Source organism: Strix aluco, chromosome 1, assembly GCF_031877795.1.
Source record: "Strix aluco isolate bStrAlu1 chromosome 1, bStrAlu1.hap1, whole genome shotgun sequence".
Taxonomy (NCBI): domain Eukaryota; kingdom Metazoa; phylum Chordata; class Aves; order Strigiformes; family Strigidae; genus Strix; species Strix aluco.
The window spans coordinates 4,256,478-4,278,367 of NC_133931.1; the positions used below are offsets into that span (position 1 = coordinate 4,256,478).

Sequence of the window (21,890 nt, forward strand, 5' to 3'; positions counted from 1 at the left end):
AACAGTAGGACTGTTCACAGAGAGCGTGCAGGTCTCTGCACAGAGGCAGCCAGAGTTTCTCTTGTTCTGTATAAGCATTTCAGCTCATCTGGCATTTTTCATTCAGAAGCATTAACCTACAGCCCAGTATAATTATGTACTATATGCTCTTAAATTTTTAATTAGTTACATGCACGCAAGAGCAAATGGTCTCTTTTCCCCCCTGATATACACATATAACTCCTCTCAGCATTAATGGGATTTACATGGGTTTATCAAGTGATAATAAAAGCCTAAACATCAGCTTCTGCTAACATTTACTATGTAATTTCCTGCTCTCTCAACACACAGAGAATATAACTATGCGCTATTAAGTGCAAAGTAACAAGGACAAAAAACATTTAAGGTTAATGCTCGGCTTTACCCATGTTATTGTTAGAAAACTGGTACATACGCATTTCTCTTTGAAGTGTTACGACAAATCACACAGAACGAAGCAAATCTAAGGGAAAACCGATTTAAAAGTCACGGATGGGTCTTTTCTCCCTCGCAAAAGGGCACGTCTGTACTTTGAAACATCTGGGTGAGCAGAAGCCTTCGTAGGAGTCTGTGTGTTGGAGGCTGCAGCAGCAGAAGAATGGGAGGGTCCATGCAGCACCTTGCTCTTGCTCTGAGGGGAATATATGAAGAAGATAACACCAGCTGGGCTGATTTAATCTATTCTTATGTGCCTCCAGTCTGCTGTTGGGCAGGCATGAAAATGCTACCTTGGCATTCCTTGGGGCTAGAAACAAGGTTTAGTCCCAAAGGGTGGGACTCATCCCTCCCAACTTCAGCTGTCTGCAGTGTAGGTGCCTCCCAGAGCCTTCTTGTCCCTAAAGTGCCTACGTCTTTCCTCCAAATACTAAGGAATAAAACTTGGGCCACAACAACCCCCAGCAGCACTACAGGCTTGGGGAGGAGTGGCTGGAGAGCTGCCAGTCAGAGAGGGACCTGGGGGTGTTGATTGACAGCCGGCTGAACATGAGCCAGCAGTGTGCCCAGGTGGCCAAGAAGGCCAATGGCATCCTGGCTTGCATCAGAAATAGCGTGGCCAGCAGGGACAGGGAAGGGATCTGACCCCTGTACTTGTCACTGGTGAGGTCACACCTCGATGACTATGTTCAGTTTTGGGCCCCTCACTCCAAAAAGGACATTGAATGACTCGAGCATGTCCAGAGAAGGGCAACGAAGCTGGTGCAGGGTCCGGAGCACAGGTCTGATGGGGAGCGGCTGAGGGAACTGGGGGGATTTAGGGATTGTTGGGCATTGGAATGGGCTGCCCAGGGCAGGGGGGGAGTTCCCATCCCTGGAGGGGTTGAAGAGTCGGGTTGACCCAGTGCTGAGGGATCTGGTGGAGTTGAGAACGGTCAGTGTGAGGTTCATGGTTGGACTGGATGATCTTCAAGGTCTTTTCCAACCTTGATGATTCTGTGATTCTGTGATTCTGTGAAGTTCAGTGAGCTGTTCCACCTGAACTATGCATGAATGGCCGTGGCTTCTTCATGATTTCTAACTACTACTAAGTGCCCTGGTCTTTCATCATGAGAAGAAACAACTACGAATGGGTGTGCACAAGGCTTGCCTCACCCCTGCTCTGTCCAGGCAGCTTTAGGGTAGAAAGGACTACATTATAAATTGGATTATTGAGTTGCAGCCATTTCCACAGTTGTTCAGAACAAACCTTTTTAAAACCCCTTCATAATGCCAGTATTTTTTAACGCTTTGAGAGTTGAATTTTGCATTAAGAACTTACTTCCTGTGAAGGCTTCTCATGCAACATGCAGAAACATACAGCCTGCATATGTTTTATATGCAGTTTCAGTGTAGAGTCTCAATATTGTTCTTCCAGCCACTTCTTACGTGCCACAGCAGAGGTGACTTGTAAAGAGGAAGCTGAATAGGAAGGGAGTATGGAAAAACAAGCAACTTTAGTAACTGCTAATACAAATTCTAGCCACATGCTTAACCACCTCCCAGAGAAAATCAGATTAGCATTAGCAATAACACCGTGCAGACCTGTTTATTGGAAAAATCAAAAAGGAAAACATCCGTAGAGGGTCACTGCTCCTGGCTGAACTTCTGTTGGATAGACACTGAAAACTGATCTCCTCTAGCACCTACAGCCAGAAGGAGTGACACACATTTATTATGACTGTAACATGGCTTGATGGAATAGCCATGCGATTTGCTGCCTTTTATCTAGTGACTGAAATAAAATAGGGGAGAGAGTTCTTTTTTTAAACTTTCATACTGGAAAACTTGCCTGTTCTAAGGGGAATGTTGTGCAGGCTCAGCTGCAGGCAAATACAGCCAGAGGCATCCCACACACATACCAACACATACATAGGGAGCCATACACAATATGCAAACACCCTGAAATCCCAAATAAATATCTTGAAAATCAGTTGTGCTCCAGGGGAAACAAGGGCCCTGCCCACACACAGAATTAAGAAGTTAATTGTTGTTTAAATATTTCGTTGCAAGCTTTGGCACTATTACTGCTTCAATGAGTTTAAAACTAGCAAGAACAAGTGACTATATGGGAGAAGGATGACTCTGTTTTTCAGTATGCTAAGATAAATGATAAAAATCGTGCAGGTAAACTGTGAATGTTTTTTATTACAGCTTTGATATGGCACTATTGGGAGCTGAGGGAAATACTTTTTTTAAAAGCATACTCATTTTGATCTAGTAGTGACCTTTTAATATGCTCAGGTCCCTGCAGGGGAGAGGAAACTACTTGTGGTCTTCTGTAAGAAAGTATGAAGAAAAAAGGCACTTCAAGGTCACATAAAATGAAGGATCAGCCATGGGGAAATACGTTTTCACCCTCTTAAGTACTTCACCAGACTTGATAATCTATTAATTTTGATACATTCCCCTGTATAACCTCAAGGTGGATGAGTTTTGTTGGGTCTGCCAAGAACACTCATCCTGTCACCTATAGACAGAGAAGAGTGGGGTACCTCTACTATAGCTGGCAGGGGACAGATGAAATACTGCTTACCCATTCCTGTAGTCATTTTTATGTTTACCCATCTGGGACAGAAGCTATGATTTTGTTTTGTTATCTCTTTGGAGTGCCACCGGCAGATAGTTAATATAGTGCTGGGGGAATCAAAGATGTGTAAGGCACCTTGCTGAAGTTTTTATTCTCTCTTTACTGTTACTGTACAACTCCAATGAGAATAGATGGATGGTAGAAAGGAGTATGGATTTATACTTTACTCTCCACACCTTGGGCTTTTGGATTTTCCTTTTGTGAGAATAGAATAGAATAGAATAGAATAGAATAGAATAGAATAGAATAGAATAGAATAGAATAGAATAGAATTTCAGTTGAAAGAGACCTACAACGATCATCTAGTCCAACTGCCTGACCACTTCAGGGCTGCTGAAATGTTAAAGCATATATTAAGGGCATTGCCCAAAGTTTTTTCAATCATCAGTTTTCAATTTACCTGCAGGCCAAGTTTGCACCTGGCCTCTAACAGCACAGCAATTTCACTGCAGGTATTGAAGCTATAGATTTCTCTTTTCAGGCTTCTAGGGACTAGCTAGCTGCTTCTCCTTCCAGAAACATGACTAGCATGTCAAAATGGAAAGATCCTTGAATACTACATTTAAAAGAAGTATGAGTGGTGAAAGGGTTTTCAGGCTGAAGTACTCCATGATCAGGTTATGTGTTTACCAAGCTAAGAGTCTAGCAAATAGTTTTACATAGGACCAAAGCTGTCTGGAAACATGCATCAGGAATGGAGAGGAAAACCATCACCACTTTAGTGCTTACTAAGACTGCCCGCATTACAGTTGTGATGGCCTAAAATTTTACAGTGTGCTTCTCTTAACGGATGATAAATGGTTTGTGTTTATGTGTGATTCTTTGTCTAGAGAAGTTCACTCATATCAACAAGAATAAGATCAATGTTCCCTGAGCACAGCTGCAGCAAGGCAGCTGGCTGCCATCACTACGTATTAAACTCACCTCTCAAAGTTCTCTTCCAGCTTTGCCACCGACTCATTTTTCTGACCTTGAGCAGGATGTTTTATCTGTTGAGGTACCACCTGGCATGCCTGCAGATGGGAATCCTCTTACCTTTCAGAGACCGTGATCAATTTAGCTAAACCTGTACCTATAATGTGCTTTGAACACTTCAGAGGAAACATCACAGAGGTGCAGGTATTATAGAAACACACAGGTAGAAGCTGTGGATAAAACAGGCTTTCTGGAAATAACTCTCATGCTCTCGATTGCCTTTATGCAGTATTTCTCCTTGGTGCATTCTGCATACAAAGCTCTGAATGTGTTTTTTCTTTTAGACATGAAGAGATGGATCAGCAATGAGAATATTCCTTTATTTTATTAGAAACTGGTGCTTCTATTTAACTCTGAGTAAGAGGAAAAGTAAATAAATGGAAGTAAATCTCAAGGTTTTTAACTCCCTTCTGGCTTCTCCAACTGATATGCATGTTTGTGTGCAATTATCTTAGAACCTTTAATTATATTTAAGAAAACTGTATAATGGTTGAGAATGCCAACATATTTTTTTAAGCCAAACAAGCTCCACAGTCCAGTTCCCAGCCCAGCCCCTCAAGCACCTTTACAGATACGGTTGTAGTAGCATGGGGCTGGAGTGAAAAGCAAGGGATGAGAATACTTTGAGTATTGCTGTTGAGGACTCGGCATCTTAAAACCCTGGCCCAAAGGACTCTCTTTGATGAGGGAAACTGCAAGGCTGAGAATGCTAAATGTATCTGACACGGTGAATGATCCCCAGTCCTTGCACAAGGAAGTGCAAAGCTGTGGTGTCCTTTGCCCCACCACTGGAAGTGTTCAAGGTCAGGTTGGACAGGGCTTTGAGCAACCTGATCTAGTGGAAGATAGAATCATAGAATTGTAGAATGGTTTGGACTGGAAGGGACCTTTAAAGGTCATCTGGTGCAGCCCCCCTGCAATAAGCAGGGACATCTTCAACTAGATCATGTTGCTCAAAGCCCCGTCCAACCTGACCTTGAATGTTTCCAGGGATGGCGCATCTACCACCTCTCTGGGCAACCTGTTCCTGTGTTTTACCACCCTCACAGTAAAAAATTTCTTCTTTATATCTTGTCTAAATCTACCTCTTTCAGTTTAAAACCATTAGCCCTTGTCCTGTCACTACAGGCCATACTAAAACGTGTGTCCCAACTTTCCTGTAGCCCCTTTAAGTACTGGGAGGCCGCTATAAGGTCTCCCTGGAGCCTTCTGTTGTCCAGGCTGAACACCCCCAACTCTCAGCCTGTCCTCATACAGGAGGTTCTCCAGCCCCCCGAGCATCTTTGTGGCCTCCTCTGGCCCTGCTCGAGCAGGTCCGTGTCCTTCTGCTCTTGTGCCCCCAGAGCTGGACCCAGCACTGCAGGAGGGTCTCATGAGAGTGGAGCAGAGGGCAAGAATCCCCTCCCTCGACCTGCTGGCCACAGTGCTCTGGATGCAGCCCAGGACACGGTTGGCTTTCTGATATCCCTGCCCATGGCAGGGGTTTTGGACTAGACAATCTTTAAAGGTCCCTTCTAACCCAAACCATTCTATGACGTGCGTGGTTTTCAGGGCTAAACCCTCTCTAGAGCAGACTGACACATCTACGTGGGGCTCTTGGGGCTCTTCCCTGTTGCCATAAGGGCTAACTGAATTTGCTTTGAGGGTGTAAAGGGTGTTGGAGGACTCTATAGGACAAAGGGAGATAAACCTATAGAATTGCCTGTACGATCCCCTGGGAGTGGTCTTTGAAGTGAACAAACCCAAACACTACAGCTCATTTTTATTTCAGAGGGAAATATCTGAGTGACTCCCAAAGACAGCTGGGACTGAGCAAATGTTTTTGCATTGCAGATGCTCAAGGAAGTGGACCCAAAAGTGAACGGGGAACTAAGTTATTTAAGAGGGTGGAGGGATCTTAAAAGGAGAGAGGGGAACTGGCATCTGCCTGTAGATACAGAACAGGAGGAAAGAAGGGAGGGGAAAAAAAAGAACTGTTCAACCTAAAGTACAACCTGGTGAAAAAGGCAAACACAAATAACTTTGCAGACAAAACACTGGATGGAGACTGAAAGAAGGTTTCTCACTTGCAACTACTTTACTCCACACCCTTGAGTAGGAGGGGGAAGTTAACTGTTCTGTGGTTGAATGTGACCACTTCAAGATCAGGCTCATACCACAAGGTGGTTGGTGATAGCAGGGCACTGCACTGAGCTTCCTCTCAGTCCCAACCTCACCCTTTGCAGGATGGTCCCAGTCTATGTGTTGCCGTACTTTTCCATCCCCAGGTCTGAGTATTTCCTTTCATAAAAATAGTAATGAATGTTAAATAGTAGCATTAATTTTAAAATAAATAATAACTATGAATAAAAGCATAAGAGAAAGGGCTTGTTCCTCAGTTGGGACGAATAGGGGCAGTTTTGCTCACTTCTGTGGCCACATTATGGCAACGAAGAATTTAGTTCAGATAAAATTAATCACCAAAAAAGGACTTGTGGACTAGGAGTATCATTAGCTCCTTCCTTAGTCTGTTCTTCCAAAATCCTGCTGAACAAGAGAGGAAAAAGGATGAATCATTGCAAAGCTGCAAATATTTGGCCAGTTTAACAGTAGTAAAAGCCATTCTCCTATAGTAATCTCTTCCTCTGTGGGCTCACTTTGGTTTATTTTAGCTCATGAATGAATGTATTAAGTATGTCTCTTGAAATTCAAGACAAATACTTTAATTTAGAGCAAAAAGGCAAAATGATGAAGGATTGTTGATCTATGTACCTAAAAATAAACACCACCAAGCCTGTATTTAAGGACATCAAATATTCCACAGGTGACTTTCCAGTAATTTTAATACTTGACACTACAGCTGCAGGGTAAGAAAGACAATAGAAGCCTAATGGACTCTAAAACAGTCCTCATTTATTGTGGTCAATAGTCTAGTATTTGTGTTATTTTTACTGAAGGGACATTGTTCAGCACAGTAGGTTAAAAATAACAGTACTATTGCTATTGAATTTATTTTTAATTTTTTAAAAAATTCTTTTTAATTTCTTTTTAATTTTTTGTTTCCTGTGGAGTACTTCTCAGGCAGAGACTGACTGAAGTGGTGCAGGAACTGGATCTATCCACATAAAAACTAGGGCTGCGAACTTTCTCATATTTTCCGCTAGATGTAAATAAAACTGCTCCAACTTTTCACCAGCCCTAGAGAAAGGGCGTTCTCTCCACTGCAGGGAAATTACAGATAAACTTGAAATTCAAGAAGCTCTATTGCCAAACATCATGTAATATTTTATCTAAACTTGACATTTCTATCTTTTTCACATGACCAGCGACAATACTTTCCAACAGTTCAGGGGTTAAATCTCTCAGGTACCATATTGAAGCAAGCCTTGTAAGATAGTAATTCTGTGCACAAAACATTGGAAGATAGATTTTTTGTAATAGAACATATTTAGAAAAAGTTAAATAATTGTTTTGAAACTTTTCAACCCACAAAGAGAAATCTAATGGTAAGATTGAGCACATGCATTTGAGATCAGAATAGCAACAGCTGTAAAATTAATAACTAATTTTATTAAAAGATAAAGTTTTGTAAAGGAAGAGTACTAATTAATACCATGACCCAGTGGTACATAAAAGACACGAGCTTGTTGTACTGTATTATGGTTAAAAAAGTTAGCTGCAATTTGTCTCCAACGAAACAAAAACTTCAGAGTTAGTTTAAAAAAATCTGTAAGGTCAGTCTCGGCTTTATAACACGGTTAAGTGAAATTGTGTGTGGCTTGGCAAACAAAATGAAAGCAGAACCCAGGTTCTCTGAAGGGATTTTCAGTAAATTATTTCTCTTTTCCAATCTATAAATAATGGACAACTTTAGAAATCTATTTATTGTATAACTAGTCATCTTAAAACATGCTAAATTGAGAACTTCTCTAAAACATAGTGTTGTTTTCATTTAGAGCTAATAACACTGAAGTGAAATCCTACTTTCTGCACTAGTTACATATACTCTTTACATTTACCATATGCACTTTCCCCCTCCTGGTAAGCACACTATAATCATGTGCACATGCACGTAAGAACATTATTGCAATGTGCATATTATATGTGTGCACAGACCGTATTATATTATGGCAGTTGGTATAATCTGGTCTTTAACAAAGACAATTGCTTCTCAATGTACTAGAAAGCTTCTCATGATTCTTGAACTCTCACTTCTGACACATTATAAAGATTAATAGAGACTGACACTCTTTAAAGTATACAGATAACCATATAAAATAAAACTAAAGCCTACAAGTGGTCTCTTGCTATAGGGAGGGTAGGAGAGGCACACATGCCAAGTAGCCCAGATGCTAATATCTGGGAGAAAGGCAGCAAACAGCGTACGGCTCTTTGTTGGCCAACCCAGGCATTTCAACTGGTGGCTCTGCAGCTGCTTCCCAGTTTCTGAGCTAGTCACTGGAATACCCTGATATGCTCAAGGAGCTTTTTTCCCTTATCATAACAATGACAAAATCTATAAATATTCCCCAAATATCATAGGTTTCTGAGAATATTTACATATGATTTCAATGTGAACTTAAGGAAAACAATATTCTCTGCAGATATTAAGATCTTCCTTGGCACCTGGTTAGAAGCAATGGACTTTGTTTCTATTCTTGACATCAACATCTGTGAGTTTCTGTTTTCAGACAACTTGCAGGGCTCCTCTCCTTGCACCAAAGGGAACCAATACGTACCTCTACAGACAAGAATTTGCTTTTTAAGTATGAAATCTCTCAAATGTCTTAATGATCTTTTTTATTACACATTTATTACATGTTTTGCCACAGATGTGTTACTTACTTTTATTACATTTTGGTTGCATTAGTCTGATTTAAATCATAGTGAAAGACAGCATTGGGGCAACTAACAGGAGCTTGAAAAATCTCTACACTTGTTGCACCTGCTTGGTAAATAAACAAAGCTGCTCAGACTGTAACTAGCTTAACATAAATAGATTTAAAAAAAAAAAAAAAAGTCTGACGCAGGAGCTGATCTAGCAACATCAAAACAAAACATCAAGGAAATCTTAGCTTCTCCATGACACACAACTCCCGTCCTTCACTGAAACTAGGAGTTTTTTTCTAAGGTACAGATAAGGGGGTTGGGAAAACAACTGTATGAAGAAAGAGAAAACCCACTGGCTTATACACTTTGTCTTCAATATTCAGGCAGCTTCAATCTCTTTTCTGAACCTCTCTAATTGTAACTCCCAATATCTTCCCATAGCTATCAAATTACTACATCTATTTTACAGACTAGAGTTGGAGGCATCAAAACACTAAATGACATTAAACCCCCCATGAAGTTCATAGCAGAAAAAAAGACCTAACACTGAACTGCTGCTTCATCTTATAAACTATCTGACAGCTAAATATCCTGTATATGTATTATGCTGATAAGTAATACTCTTACAAAGTTAATATTGTGATGTGCAAAATCTCTAAATACATAAGAAATAACCCACATCTGATTTACAAGGCTCTTTCCCTTCCTGTATACTAAAGTCACTAGATAACTTTCTAGAGAGGCAGACACCCATAAGAAAGAAATGTTTGACTCTTTTAGAAAGAGAAATCCATAATTTGTTACACTCCTCTCTCACTGTTCCTGAAGCAGCTTTTATTCAATGCAATAATTCTGTTATAAAGCTAAATAGTCATACTTCTTAATCTGGTTCAATAAAAATTAAAACTATCACAGTTTTTTCTTTTTGGGGGGAGAGTAATGTTTTCAAGAACAAATTCTGATTAAAAGCTGTGTTAGAGATGATTGAGCTGCTGTCAATTCACATTTCTACAGCTAACAGTGACTTTGATGCAAGAATGTTAGATTGCCACAAAACCCAAAAATCTTTCTGCAAACTAAAATGCATCTGGCTGCAATCTTTCTGTTACAGCTATTGTTTTCAGGATAAAGGAACCCAAAAGAAATATTTGTTTTCAGTGTTTGCTATATCAAACTGAAATGGCAGACAATATGAGGATGTAAAAGAATACAACTGTTAAGGGATGTGGTCTATTCTTCAAAGGTTATTGTAAAATGTGAACATCCATCAAAACATACTGATTTAAGTCAAACCACAGGTCTTCTAACTTTTTTTTTGTGCAATATTCTTCCTACAAAGTAAACAAACTCAAGTGTGGTATTGAGGTAATCAGATACAAAGGCACTTCACAGAACACGTCCAAAAGGCAAAATTGTTGTGCCTGTACTAATGTAGTAAGCAGAACTGCATGTAACATGGAAAAAAGGACAATACAGTAAATCTCTCTTTTTCTGTACTGCAAATGCAGACGTGGCAGTACCTGTCAGCCACTGTACTGAAGGGATGAAGAACAGGATATTCACGAGTTTGACAATCCTGCAAAGAAAGTATTTTCTGGTGCATCACTGTCTTCTGAACATACCTGCTATGATAATTAGCTCCATATTTTATCCATTGCAGATCCTCTCTTCAAAAACTTTGTGCAAGAGCAGTATCCTTTCTCTGCAGAATCCTAAATTAGAATAAATGATCAATTTTTAATTAGGCAACTGAAGAGCAAGGACCTGAGCTCAAGAAAATTACAATCCTCTTTTATTCCATTTTTATTCCAGCTTTCAAAGCAGCACAGGATAAACAAATCAGAGGAATGACAGAAGCCTTCTACCTCCTGGCTGACTTAAATTTCTGAGGTCACTCATTCAGTGGTTCCCAAGTAATGACTTCATGTGGGCAGCAGGGACTCTCTATGCAGCCATCGTAAAATGAATTCATACAGGTCAGCAGTATCTTGACTATAGCTTAAAGTTACTCTTTTTAATGAGAGGGAAATGTAATGTAAGGGGGTTGTCTCTGAAACGGGATACAGGATAGGAAGATTCACCCCCCCACAGAAGTGCGTGCTAGAACATGTCCTCTTCACCGTGTCCCAGAGTGCAACACAGCTATCAAAGCCTGGTCCACTGGAGCGATTAGAGCCCCTATCCCCCACTCTTTTGTTCTAGTGGAGAGAAAGAGTAAATTTCCAGGGCCACAACTTTAGAGAAGATGAGGAGAACCCTATAACTCAGGGGAGAGGCACATGGAACAAGCACCAATCCTGTATCCCACTCCTAAAATCCAAATCGAAGTAGTATCAAAGCCTTCACCATTCTGGGGCAGATTCCAGGATGACTGGTGACAGTGTCTCATCAGAACTCCTTCCACCTAGAATTAAAAATCAAGTTGATAACAAATTTATAGTTACTACAGTTGAATAAACAGAGACTGGAAAATAAAGAACATATTAGAAGAATCAATATTCACATCCATTCAAAAGCATTCACTGAATATGAGACCGCTCAGCAATGACCATCAATACCCACAGAAAACAGTCTCCCTACTTAATGTATTGGGTTCTGTGTTTGAAAAATAAATCTACAGAAATTATTCTCTGATGTCTAAAACGCCATTTAAAGTGTCCAAAAGGATTGCAGAAAGGAGAAATTTTTTTTTCCATTTGCCCAGATGTTGAAAAAAAAATGAAAGAAAAAAAAGCAAGTTTTCCAAAATACGGTCATTGTAACCTCTTAGACGACAGGTGTTCAGAACATTAGTTAATCTTACCATAAATGGAGAAAGCTTAACACAGTCTTAAAATAAACTAAAGTAGTTAAAATATTCCTCACCAATCATCCCTGCCCTCCTTGCTAGCTGGACTAATGTCCCCTGGGCCCAGTGGAGATCAGGAGGATTAGATCTATACGTCTACATCTGACTGCTATAAGTGTGTTGAAATTTGCATTAAGTACAAGAACTCCTTTGATCAAAACATCGCATACATTTTACACATCAAGGGGCTCTACAGAAAAAGTGTGAGCTTACCAAAGCAGCTGAAGGGATTTTGGGAGGGCTTTGACAGAGAACAGAGTGATGACGCTACTGTCACAGTTCCTGCAAAAAGCTGACTTGATCTGATTAATGACAAAGAACCAGGACTGTGTAAGGAAGGACAAAATTAAAAAAAAAAAAAGGAGTTTTTTCAGTACCAGTTTGACTAAATGAAAATATAAGGGTTGGATTGCTGGTTGGCTCAGAACTGGAAAGAGATGAAAGGCTCTGGGAAAGCCACCACGTGCACTCCTGGAACGTAAGCACTGCGGCTCCAATCCTGGCTGCCCCACAAGTTGTAGCCCCGCTGACAGCACATACCCCTGAATACCCTCCCTCTCTCTTGAGCCTTTCTGAGAAAAGTGTGCAACACAGCTCAAGGCATCAGAATGCTAGAAAACTGCAGAAGATAAGTCAAAGAATTCAAGCGTTTCTACATGTCCATAAAAACTTCATCCTTTCATGCTGCTTGGTCTCAACAGAATGCAATTTTAAAATCTAGCGTTTGATTCGGCTCAGCTACAAGTTTGTCTGAGGTCTGGTTGACAAAAGGAAAGAAAGAAAAGAAAGAAAAGAAAAGAAAAGAAAAGAAAAGAAAAGAAAAGAAAAGAAAAGAAAAGAAAAGAAAAGAAAAGAAAAGAAAAGAAAAGAAAAGAAAAGAAAAGAAAAGAAAAGAAAAGAAAAGAAAAGAAAAGAAAAGAAAAGAAAAGAAAAGAAAAGAAAAGAAAAGAAGAAAGAAAGGAAGAAAGAAAGGAAGAAAGAAAGGAAGAAAGAAAGGAAGAAAGAAAGGAAGGGAGAAAGGAAGGGAGAAAGGAAGGGAGAAAGGAAGGGAGAAAGAAAGGAAGAAAGAAAGAAAGAAAGAAAGAAAGAAAGAAAGAAAGAAAGGGAGGAAGGGAGGAAGGGAGGAAGGGAGGAAGGAAGGAAGGAAGGAAGGAAGGAAGGAAGGAAGGAAGGAAGGAAGGAAGGAAGGAAGGAAGGAAGGAAGAAAAAGGAAGGAAGGAAGGAAGGAAGGAAGGAAGGAAGGAAGGAAGGAAGGAAGGAAGGAAGAAAGAAAGAAAGAAAGAAAGAAAGAAAGAAAGAAAGAAAGAAAGAAAGAAAGAAAGAAAGAAAGAAAGAAAGAAAGAAAGAAAGTTGATTTCTATCATGGAAGCCAAAATAAAATGAGAAGACAAGAATCTCTGATGGAAAGTAGAGACCTTTAGGATAGATCATGAATTTTACTTCCTTTACCATCACACTACAGCTCCATCTGAGAGTGTCCTGACTCTCTTGTGCTTTTGTACCGACAGGACAGAGAATGAATCTCTTCTCTTTCCTTTTAATTTCCATTCCTCACTTGGAACAAGTTAAGTAAGCCAGCGTGGGACCTTTCCTTTCTTTCTAGAAATCAAAGCTACCAGTCAGGACAGAGATTTTGTTTGATTTTCTAGCAAGATAAATAAACTTCTGGATCCCATGCTTCCACATGGTTACCATGCCGAAAGGCCGGGTAAGGTGGTCTCCGTTACTCTTAGGGTAGCAATGCTGCAAACACACATCAGAAAATGAAGAAGCAGTACTGGGAGTGTTCCCTTGCAGCCATATTTGTTTTTAGCTGGTTATATCCAGAAAAAAATAGTATTGTTTTTGTTTTGTTTTTTTTGTTTCCTGCTGGGAAATCTAGGAGGTTATTAGCCTGCTTCTAATTAACACATTAACATTTGCTTTGGAGGTCTTAGTTAATAACAGCAACTCACCAAGCGGGTCCCCCAGCTGCTAATTAGGTTTTTTCCACACCAAATTTTCTACCTGAAATTTCGTTCCTGGTCCTGTGTAATTTTGCCCATTTCCCTTGGAGCTTTGCTTAAGAATTTCTATGTGTTTTGTTTTGGTTTGTTTTTTCATAAATTAGAAAAACCTCCACAGATGACTTTGCATTCAACTTCTAAACGCTGCCCAGAAATGCTAATATAATGGTTTGCCTTTTTTTTTTTTTTTTTAATCCATAGAGAGGCAGAGATGTACATATTAACATTATTAACATTTTGGTGCCTTTCATTGTTCAAGTCTGTACCTTCTAACCATGAGGCTGCACACAGGACTGTGCCCCCAGTCACTGTAACACTCATCCTCCATCTGGGCAGCGTTATTCACTGTTAAATGGAGGACCTGATCCCTCCAGGTCTTGCTGACCCCACTAAATACGAAAACTCCCACATGAGAAAAACTTGCAGCATCAGGTTTGCAACAGATTGTAACTCTGGTAAGATGGGCACTGACATTTTATTTCTATCTTATTTATTTCTACTTGTAAAATGGGTGTTTACAATACACTTTTCCTTCACCTGTGTCAGAGTACTATGTACACTCCTTATGTATGCAGTTGAGGACTTCTTCATCTGAGGTTGACTTAGATGATTTAAAAAAAAATAATCTCCTCTTACGATGAAGAATGTTACTGTGTATTTTGTGAAATATTTAACATCTTGTCACTTTCTCCTTTTTTTCCAAATTCCCCTGCATTTCATTGTCACAGTTTGAAATAACCCTGCAGTTCAGAGCTACCTGCCTCATACGCCTGATCACTCTGGTCGCTTTAATGAATATTTACCATCCTGCAGAAAAGCTGAAGATTCCTGACTGCAGCTGTGCTCCAAAACACCGGAAAGAATTTGTTCTCTTTAGAGCCATTATCCCCAGCTCCATCACTTAATAAAAGGAAAGACAATACATGCTACACTATAATGAAGTTTCCTACCTTTTTGTTTATACCAATGCAGCAGAGGTTTAATAACTACTGTAAATTAAATGAGATAATGGCATGGACTGGACAAATAATACCATTAGTATTAAACAAAATGTCTTAGCTCAATATTAATCATTTGATAATAAATTATATGGACAGTCTTTTTTCCACCTACCAACAACCTCTGTGTAGACAAAGCGGGCAAGAAAATTATTTTACTTTTCTGCGCAAGTTCTCAAGAATCAGAAGAAAACAAGAATCTCAGAAGACAAAGGTGCAAGTCACAACTTAGAAAAGTTTAGCTATGTAAAGATTTAGGCTAATTACCTAGGCTCTCCTGTACTCAGTTGAAAAAAACAGGGGTACTGACAGAACGATTCATTGTATTCTCAATAGGTGGGATGGATGAGCTTCTGGAAGTGCCTTTCCCACAGGCATTTTTTTTTTTTTGATGAGGCCCTGAAGGTGAAAGGGAATAAAACCAGCAGAGATTTGAATCTGGATGCCTTATAGTCCCTACAGAAGCCATGACTATCATCCTACTCGTCCTACAAACCATCAATTTGATATATTATTTTGGGCTTGCCTTCATCCCGTTAAAACCAATAGGAAAGCTCCCATGGACTTCAAACTTCATTTCCATATGGAAAAGTATAACTATGAAAAGATTGAGCAGAAATATAAGAATCAGATTCACAGTTCTACCATTGCTCCAGCTTTACTCTGTCTCCTCAATAAATCTCCCACATTGCTCAATAGTTTCTCCACCTGTAAAATGGAAATAGTTGGTACATTGATGTTGCCCAGAGAACCTGCAGAGGATAAAGTTATAAAAACACAGGAATAGTAATTATTTATTAAAGCAAGGACATTTGAAATGTTTATTAAACCTGTATATAAAATCGATAGGATATACTACACATGACAGAAAGTAGGTATTACTACTATCTTGTATGAATAGGGTATAGCCCTGGAGAGGAGCTGTTTGCTTTTAGGGCTGTTCATCCAGTGAATAATGTGTGAATTTGGCAACTAGAATACTGTCTCAGCTTTCCAGGGTAGAAAATGGGGATAACTATCTTCTTCACAAGTTTGCTCAGAAGCTAGAGCACTGACGTCTTTGGATGAAGTTTGAGACAAAGGAGCAATAATTAATGATTGGGATCAAATGCCTGGAAGGGTCATTTAGTGCAATTCCCTGCTATTGCTAATAACCATATCATAAAAAAATTTATGAAGCTCCATTTTCCCTTTCATTTTCTCTTTCCAGTATTTATACCACCCCTTTCCTGTATACTAATCAGAAAATATACTGGTTTACTCATGCATTTCCTTCCATTTTTACTATCCCAGTCCTCAAGAGCATTCAATTTTTCCTGTGTGTTACTGTGAACATCCTCTTTATTGATGTCTCCCAACTTTCTGTCATCAGTAATTTTAATTAACATATTTCTACCTTTTCTGGCAAGAGCATCAATAGTGATCCCAAGACCAATAATTATAAAATAACTGAAATCATCCTTCCTTCCTTCCTTCCTTCCTTCCTTCCTTCCTTCCTTCCTGCATAGTAGTCCAGCTCCAGTAGAAAGGGTAGAGTGTGTTGTCTCTCCTCTAATGGCCAAGCATTTCTATAAAAGATGGATAGGAATACTGTACCGCTGTTTAAAATAGAGATTCTAGGACTTATTGTTATATGGTGCTTAATGCATTTGTATCATGTTTAGAGCTTACCTGATGGATTGGCTCCTGTAGGGGCTTGGGACATTTTAGGTGACATTCACCTGAAAAATTGTATTTACAATCTAGGTGTCTACTTGTTTAGCATGTCTTGCTTGAGTTTCCCGATAGTGCTTGGAAAACTAATAAACATAGGTAAGTTTAAGAGTGTGACTTGCTTTACCCTGAAGTAAACTACCCATGTTTAATCAGATCAATGACATCCCAAATGCCATTGACTAGTTCCCCATGAACTATAAAGGCAGCCACGGCAGCTAGCTCAGCTGCAGGGAGGCTTAAACCAAAGCAAAATGCATCCTACCTCCAGTTTCCAGACACATTGGCAACTTCCAGAGGTGGAGGCTCAGGATCTGCTCAAGCTCAGGCTGCCTGGGGCACTTGGAAGAGCAAGATCTGAGTTCAACTGCCACTAGAGATAAGCAATGGATTAACAGGGACTTTTATAATTACTACTTCAGACTTAGGTTATTAAATGTACTCAGTGACTGACAAGCATGCAAACGCTGTGGTCATATATAATGTGCAAGTATTTCCTTGAAAAAGAATATGCCCCTCTTGAAACAAGAGAACAATTGTGCCAACCGGTGCCACCGTGGAAATGAAGCGAGGCCGGAGGGCCCAGAAAAGGCCACAGAACTGAGGCGTTTTCCCGCTTCCGAGCATCTGGGACGCCCACAGGGAAGAGGGAGACACCGAGGACAGGAGCTGGGGAGCCGCTTCTGGAAAGCGAAGTGAGGACAAGGGTTAGACCTCCCCTCTTCCCGAGCTAACAGCCCCCACCCGCCTTCCACCGGCCCTTCAGGATCCGCGCTGCCTCGGGGAACGAGGGAAGGGCCCTTGAGGCCGGCCCAGGGCCCCGCCGCCATCGCAGTGGCGGGGAGTAGCGGCTCGCGCCACCTGAGGCCCGCAGGCCGCGCCTGCGCAGGCGGAGCCGGGCGGCTTCCCGCCCCCCCTCCGGTTTGAGGGGCGGCAGCCTGACCCCCCCTCTCCATCCCCCGCAGCCATGTTAGTGTGGGGAGCGAACCAAGCGGGGAGGGAGGGAGGGAGAGGGCAGCCGCGCATCCCATGGTGCAGCGCGCCGGGAGGGCGGGGGAGCGGCCTGGAGTGGCCGGGGCGGGCGGGCAGGCGGGTAGGCAGCTGCCCGCACAGACCCACCTAGCGCGGGGCGGGCGGGCGGCCTCGGCAGCCGGCGCTGGCGGGACAACTCCGCTGCTTCTCCCTCCTCTCACCCCAGCTCGCCGCGGCCCCTCCGTCCGCCGGGGGCCGGCCGGCCGGAGGCGGCTGCCTGCAGCGCGGTGAGTGCTGGCGGCAGGGGCTGCCTGAGGAGGGGGAAGGGGACAGGCGGAGTGAGGCGCAGCGGCCCCAACTTATATAACGGGGGGGTGCGCTGTGGAAAAAGGGGTGCGGGGGGACAGCGGCATCTCCCTTCCGTGTGTGTGTGCGCGCACCCCGGGGTGCGACGGCGGCCCCGTCTCCTCGGGGGAAGAGCCTCCCGTTTCGTCGGGATCCCTCGGGAGGGGCTGCCTTGGACAGCGGGGAGGGGGCACAGGAGACACGCACCTCCCCCCCCCCCCCCCCCCCGGGGCACGCGTGTGTGTGTGCACACACGTACATGCACACACGAACCGCACGCCCCGGGCTCCCGTGGCTGAGGGCACCCCGCGGCCGGGCTGCGAGCGAAGGGCTCCGGCCGGCCGAGGGGGAAGGCGGGTACCGGGGTGGGCTGGGGGGGTCCGGCCAGAGCCGCTTCCCTCCCCGGCGGCGCCTGTGGGGGAGCCTCGCTGGGCGGTGTTGCGGGGGCCGGGCAGGGTGGGAGGGGAAGGGGAGACGAGGAGGCTGCGGGGAGAGGTCCGTGGTGCACCGCCTGTCCCTTCCCCCCCCGCCCGGGAGGCTCGGCCCGCCGCCGGCCCTCCCTGCGCCCCGGGGCCGGGCCGGTCCCACCGGATGTGGCGGGGGGCGGCTCGGTGCTGCGGCTCGGCGGGGCCGCGGCTCGGCGAGGCGGAGCGGGACGGTCCGTAAAGTAAACAAAGGGAAAGGGAAGGGAGGAGGAGGAGGTGTCCCCTCGCTGCCGGAGCCGGGCTGCCTGGCTTTGCCCCTTCCTCTCTCCAGCCGTGCTGGTAAATCTCTGGTTGCCTCTTACAGCCGGGGTGGGAGCGCAGGGGAAGTGGTGGAGGTTTCTTCTTTTTTGCGTGTTGGGGTTTTTGGGGGTTTGGTTTTGGTGGTTCTGTGTTGTTTGTTTTGGTGTTTTGTTTTTTTTTTTTTTTTTTTTTTTTTTTTTATTGGTTCTGTTACTGCACTCGCTGTAGAGTAGGATTGTGTGATCCAAAGAGAAGCAGAGGCAGCTCTTTGGTCACATCCACGTTTTCACCCGGGGATAGTCTTCTAAATCTGTAGCGGGGAAGGGGGAGCAAGTGTTCCTCAGCGTGGCTTTTGAGTGACCCGGCTGGTGCCACAGAAGTTGAATTAGATGGAGGAGCCTTTGCGCTTCTTGAAGAAATTTGATATTTCTTTTTTCGGTTGTAAACCCGGTTTGGGAGTATGGTGAGAATTGTACTTCTGCAGCTGTAACAGTATTTTTCTCCTCAAATCCCTGGGACTAATGTTGAAGCATATGCTGTATATTGCCAGTTTTCACATCCATTCTCTTTCCAAACCTCCTTTACTCAGATGATGCTTTTTTGGAACAGAGGATAGTCTTTCTCTTTGATTTCTCCCCTTTTTTTTTTTTTTTTTTTCTGGCTGAAAGACTGTTCACTGTATTGTTTCTGTGTTAGCTGACTTGCAGTCAGTCTTATTTAAGTGCTCTGAAAGCAGAGTGTATCCTGTAGGCCCTCGCACTCTTGCATCGTCAGCCTGCAGCTCAGTTTTTGGCGGTTTGACTAGGGTAATAGCAATGCTGTAGTAAATGCATTGAACAAAAAGTTCACTTGAAAGGAGAAACACTTGAGGATTCATATTGAAGTATTTAATGTAAATGTTAGCTTAAAAGTGAAGTGGTATTGCAATGTCTCTTAAAAATTCAGACTCCTTTGGTTGTTTAATAGCTTTTTTTTTTTCCTGTGTTAATTGGAAAAGTCCCACGTTCCTCAAAGCTAATCTGCCTTTATCATCTCTGATTCTATTAGACCTGGGTAAGGTCAAGAGCATAACTGGATTGGGGCCAGAAAATATTAAATCTTACGTAGTTATTTGGAACAGCTTGTTATCTTACTGATGTTGACCATATCCAAAATTCCACCACTTCCTTTCTCCACCCACTCCTTTTTTGTTACCTCTGAAATCAGGCTGTTAATCCTACCTTGTATCTTTGTTGAAACACCTCTGCCCCTATGGTGTGATTTGCAGATGGGGACCAAGCCTTTGGGTTTCTTAAAGCGAGGTTTATGGCTGGGATTCTGTAAGGAATGTGTATGTGTACCTTTGAGATTGGAGCCCGTGCAATAAATTTAATGGACTTAAAATCTGGGGTACTGTTAACAAAACAGACCAAAAAAAAAAAACCCCAAAAGAGGGAGGGGACACTAGTTGCTGGGAAACCTTTTCTCTCATAGGACTAAACTCTACAGGCTATTCAACAAGAGAAGAACAGTTCTGAAATTAATTTGTCTTTTCTGCTGTTATGTCTTTAAATTCAGTTTTTGTAGAACATGGCTTGGATTGATGTTTGTGTTGGCTGACCTTTTATTTTGTGAGAAGGTTAAAATGTACACGTAAAAGAAAGATGGCATAGGACTTATATGTCAAAAGCTCTAAGCTTTATTCAGCCTCAGCTTTAGGTATTATTAAAAGAATAAGCATGTGTAGTTTACATAGCAATCAACTAGTAGTGTATTGGAGTACTTAAGCCAGAAATTAATGTTCTCAGAATAGCACTCTGTGTCTTGAATATGTAATTTGCTGAAATAGCTTTAAAAATTGTTTCAGCTTCTGCATGTCTAGCAACACAACTTTGCTTCAAAGTATGTTCCATGTTGTTGAAAGGGCACTTTATTTAAAAATATAATGGTTTACCACATGATGCCTAGTAGTTGAATGGGGGAATCTTGGTTTTGTAAATTCCACCAAGCTAATAGGTATTTGGGAGGACGATAATAGGAGAGAAAAGCAGGAGTGCTTTTTGGAAAGTAGTAAACCAGGAGGCTCTGATGCTTTAGGAGATTATCTTCAGTTTTTTTAATGTATATATAAATGCGGTGGGTTTTTTCGGTAGGAAGGTAACTCAAGAAACTGAGCATCTCTGGAAACAAAAAGTTATTTCTTGCCATTTGTATAACAAAATGATCAATTTTTTCCTCCCTTGGTAGGCATTGCCATGTGTGGCAGTGCTCTCTTTCATGTGATGTAACGCTCATAATAACACAGGCTATTCCCATTCCTTTTATATCTCTTAGGATTTGTGGAATTCACTGTGATGGAGAACTTTCTGTGTTGTCAGAGTACAGTTTTGAAGTACATTGCGTTGCTGGTTGTACGTAAATACATACACATATTTAAGAACTGGTTTTGACAGCTACCTGCACTGATGTTTAAACACTAGTAATGTTTTGCAGAATGTAGTTAACTGTAAGTAGGCTGTCATTTTGCTGTAAAAACCTGTATATACAAGTCTTGTATGTTTTTAGTCTTGCATAATTTTTTGTCTTAAATTGAATATTTGTAGCTTTAAATGTGATGTAGATTATTCCATATTCTCACATTCTGGACAAATTTCAATAAATTGATATAAAGTATTTAAAAAGGACACTCTTATGCTAGAATTTATACTCCAGATTTTTTTTCCTCTGTTATAGCTACCACTCTGGGATGCTAGCAGTGAAAGCTTGGGTTTTATTTACTTATTACCAGTAAGCTTATGAGTCCTCATTTCAGACAGCTGTCAGTGAAAACTCAAGTGTGTGACTGATATTAAGCTCCATCAGATGTTGGTTTCCAGACTAAATGTGTTTTTCGTCTCATCTTGTGTTACTGTAGTTCTAAAGTTTCAAGTACCTGAGAAACTTGAAAACATGGATATATTGGCTTAATTTCTTGAAAAAGTTTTAATTAGAATTCAGGATTTTAAAACCTGCAACAAATGAATCCTTGCTGTATCACTTTGAGCTCTTGTATGGAATGATAGCAGAAATGATTTAGGAACAGTCTAAAACTAATTTTGAATGTACTTAGCACCTGAACTACAGTGGTCCTTGTCTCCCTGAATGGTAACTTCTGTAGGATGATTATTTTGTTCTAAAAGCTGTCTTTTAAATTTTTTTTAAGTGTTTGAAATAAACTTAGAAATTTAATGCAGATTAATGCAAGATTAGAGTTAGTAAACTGTTAGGAATTTCAAGTGAGTCTCTTGATTTGTATATGACTGCCTCTTAGGAACCTCAGAAATTCAGTGTGTTCTACCACAGTGTTCAATGAATTTGGTTTATTGTGTCTGTTAGAAAGACATGAAGTTGGCAGAATGGGAAATTTAATGGAAAACGTGATAGACAGTTATCTGGTTT

General features: G+C 41.7%; 1 protein-coding gene across 1 annotated transcript in view; it reads left to right on the forward strand.

The window, feature by feature from the left end:
- The first annotated feature begins 17,485 nt into the window (after positions 1-17,485).
- PTK2 (protein tyrosine kinase 2) overlaps positions 17,486-21,890 on the forward strand; it is a 230,038-nt gene continuing 225,633 nt past the window's right edge. The window contains exon 1 of the mRNA XM_074831417.1: positions 17,486-17,690. The gene's annotated coding sequence lies outside the window, so the exon portion shown is untranslated. The remainder of the gene's footprint in view (positions 17,691-21,890) is intronic.